Raw genomic sequence first — 4,415 nt, forward strand, 5'->3', positions numbered from 1 at the left:
ATTTCAAAATACCAGTTTCTTCATTTTCAAATTTATAATTATGATGTAGAATCTTCTCTAAATCATGGATAACATTATATTTTTCTAATACATATACTTTTATATTTTAACATATATTTCACATATGTTACCGCTCCTTCAAACTTTTATAATTTTCTCTCATTTTTCTTTTTAGAAATGATGATGATTCTGGGGCCAGAGTGATAGGTGAGCAAATATAGCACATGCCTTGCATGTAGGAGACCTGAGCTTATTGTTCCAATTTTAGTACATGTGCTGCAGAAGCAAGCACAAGACCTGAGTTTAATACCCAGCACCATCTATAGTCTCTAAAGCCCTAGAAAATTAAAATGTAGACAGATGTAACCCTACCCTCTGCCAGGTGTGGCCCCAAAGTAAAAGCAAAAACGAAAAATGATTTGTCCTATTTTACAGAGGAAGATGAAGCCAATAGAATAGAATTTACACAGGGGCTGGAGAGATATGGAGGTAAGGTGTTTGCCTTTCATGCAGAAGGTCATTGATTCAAATCCTGGCATCCCATATGGTCCCCTGAGCCTGCCAGGAGCGATTTCTGAGCATAGAGCCAGGAGTAACCCCTGAGCCCTGCCGGGTGTGACCCAAAAACCAAAAACCAAAAAAAAAAAAAAATAGAATTTACAAAAACTTCCAAATTCTAACATATGCCTGCTTTTCTATACTCTGGTTTTATAGCTCATTTTATCCAACTTTATCCAATATTTTGCCCCATCCCCTCTTACAATGATCTTTCAAAATCATTGCTTCAGAAATTTGTCTTGTTATTGTTTTATCACTGGCTATCAAACTGTGTGGATTAAGTACATATCCCCCAAAAAAGCTATTATTTAGCCTTCTGTTTTTCTCTTGATTTTACTTCACCTACCTCCATACCTAAAACAAAACAAAACTAAACAAAACACCAGGTTTTCAGGTTTGAAGGACTATATATTTATTCTCTGATACAGCTTTGAAAACCTACTAATATTTACTGTATTAGTATTTTTCTTAAGCTCATACCAAGGTCCTTTCCTTTCAAATATTCACTTTTCACTGTTAAAATGTCAAAGAAAAACTTTTTGAGAGGACCAGAACAGTGGCGCAGTGGTAGAGCATTTGCCTTGTTCCCATACCAGGAGCAATTTCTAAGCAAATAGCCAGGAGTAACACCTGAGCGTCACTGGGTGTGGCCCAAAACCAAAAAGTTATTTCCAAGGATAAGTGATTTTCATTAGTAAGTTTTCTCTTCTTTGCTAAATGTTGCCATGATGAGTATTAAAATATCTCATTAAATCATTTTATTTCAACCTCCTTTTTGTAAAGGACACACAATGTCACCAAGATCTCTTTTGTTTGTACTTGTTGCTGCAATGGGGGGAATCTGACGGATATTCTGAAGTCATCCTAGACTTAAACTAAAAATTACTTAGACTTAACTTAGATTTAACATCCTAGACTTAACATGTCATGTCCTCAAGGCCTCAGTTGCCCTCTCTCAATAATTAGCCAAAGCTAAACTCACCTTATAATATATGTGAATATTCATGTTCTTTGGACACACAATACAACTATAGTTGGGAATATTGTACATTAAAGAAGGGACTCATTCTTTGTTAATTGCTTCTCTGTAGTATTTTTTGGAAGAAGTTGGGTGATACCTGACTGTTCCTGAGGCTTACTCTGACTCTGTGTTCAAGAATCACTCCTGGCAGTAGTTAAAGGATAATATAGGGTGCCAGAGCAAAACCCAAGTTAGCTGTATTCAATCTAAGTTATCTGAAACATCTTCCTGGTCCATCTCTGCAGAGCTTTTTTAAAGCAGAAAAAAGCAATGTTTTATTATATATGACTTTGGTGATATTTTTTCAAGTAAGTGATCACCTTCCTAAAGAGAGAAAGTAAGGCAATTTTTTTTGAAAAACAAAAACTTCTAGGTAGTTTTCTAGGTAGTTTCTAGGTAGTTTTTCAGAAAGTTTAAAAAATAGCACTCTATCTCACAAAGTATACAGAAACTCTGCATTTTAAAATAGTAATATTATCAAAATAAATAGAAATTACAAATAAAAATATAAAAGAAATAGAAAAATGTCCCTTGTTTATAGAAATATATGTTGTTAAAATGGTAATTTTTCCTGAGGTAATCTATATATTTCAATATAGTTTCTATCAAAATACTATTACAGTCAATAGCATTTAAAAGGGAAGAAAATTTTAAGTATATTTGGTATTTCATGAATACTTCATGATAACAAAAATAATTCTTGTCCCGTCCTGCAGGACTCTGTTATTCCGTGGGTGTATAGAGGGGACCCAGCCTGAAAAGAGAATGGGGGGAAAAAAAGAGACGGAGACCAAGTAAAGTGTCTTATCAAGGTCTCTCTTTATTGATCGGTACAGGCTCTTTTAAGCATGATTAAAACGGGATGGAGAGGAAGCAAAATGGAACAGCCAGCATTACAGACAGTCTCCACGGGGAGCATCCTGTGAATAAACTTTGTATGCTATCTTTACACAGGAACCATTTTCACCCTAAGATAGTAAAGCTTCAAAGATGTCTCAAGCTTCCTGGAATGTGTGGCTGATAGGATGTTGCAGCATTTCTTTGATCTCTTGGGCTAGTTAATAGCTAATACCTTAGGTTACTCATTCAGGCCACACAGAGTAGCTTGTCCTGCAGAATTCCATAGCAGGGTTTGGTCTCTGGCAGTCTCTGACAAATTCTGAAGGAAAAATTAAAATTAATGGATGCATTATGATATATGCCTTTACTATATGATAAAGCTTTGATAGTTAAAGTAATATGATATGGAAACACAAACAAATACAAATGCAAATAAAGTAGTCTGAAGAGTATAGAAATAGTTTCATACATCTAAAACCAAGTAACATTAACTATAAAGAAGACTAAGTCATTCATAGGAAATTCTTCTAAAATGTTGGGGGGAAAAAGGACCACCACATGCAAAAAAAAAAAGGGAAAAAAAAAACAAACAAAAAACACTGACTAATAAACAGTCATACACACACTCATACAAAGACAGAAAATCCTAGAAATGTATTTCATATTACTTATATATTAGACCAAAAAAAAAAAAATAGAAAATTTGCCTACATTCAGCTACTTCAACCTCAGAGCAGTACTTTTAGATTTAACTCCATTGGCGAAGTCAAAAATAAAATTTTATAAATGTGTATATAACAGATTTAAAAGCTCATTCGTGGTAAAATTTAATGTTAATTGAGTGTATGAGAAAACCATTTGCAAATTACACATTTGATAAGAGACTAAAATTCAAAAATAAAAATTATTTTATTAATAATTTTTATTAATTTAAAATATTTTTTAATTAATTCCATTAATTTTATTAATGGGAAAATTACCATTTTAATAACATATATTTCTATAAATAAGGGACATATTTTTATTTCTTTTATATATTTTTTGTAATTTTTATTTATTTTGATAATATTACTATTTTAAAATGCAGAGTATCTGTATACTTTGTGAGATTAAATAAAGAACTCATAGAGTATTTATAGTAAGATTATTTATTCATACTAAGATTATTTGTAATAGTCCAAACTCTGGGTCTACTGTATAAACAAAAATTGGTATATTCAATGTTATGCCATTAAAATATATTTTCTTTTAGAAAAATAGACATAATGTTATTTGATTATATGAAGTGAAATAAGTAATAGAGAGAAATGTTACTGAATAATTTTAGTTGTATGTGTAATATGAAAAAGAACAATTAACTGAAGAAAAAAGCAACAAAGGAAAATGCCAAACTCAGTAAGAACTATTTTGATTACCTTTAATAACTTAAGAAAAGATAGAAAGGATTGAAAGAGTCAGGCTTACAGGTGAGAGATGATTCTGAGAGATGATTCATATTTAAATTTTGGAGGTAGTATTAGAAATCTTATACATAGAGAAGACAAATTTACATGCTGAAATTCTTGTATTGCTGATCAAAAATTAATCAAATAAAATATGTAACTAAAATAAATTTATTGTTATTTGTTGCATATACAATGTTTCTTAATATTGAGGAGCTTTGACAAAACTGGGTATTACATACAATTGCCTGTGACATTTATGACATTCCATTATAAATTCTAGAGTAAAAATGTATTTTTAGAATGCTAAATAATTAAAATTCAAAAAGTGATTCAGAAAGTTATGGGTTCTTTTTTTTGTTACATGAGGAAAATATTTTCAAAATAGTTCTATTTTAATAAGGGAAGACAGCTAGGTGTGCGAAGCATTTGCATATTAAGATTATCCATGAAGGTCATTAACCTGATACCGGAACTTTAATATATCTTCCTCTTAAATGGTAATTTTTATTGCTCAGACTGCTGGATAATACCTTTTAAAGACTCATTATGTT

This window comes from Suncus etruscus, chromosome 3 (genome assembly GCF_024139225.1).
Source record: "Suncus etruscus isolate mSunEtr1 chromosome 3, mSunEtr1.pri.cur, whole genome shotgun sequence".
Lineage (NCBI taxonomy): Eukaryota > Metazoa > Chordata > Mammalia > Eulipotyphla > Soricidae > Suncus > Suncus etruscus.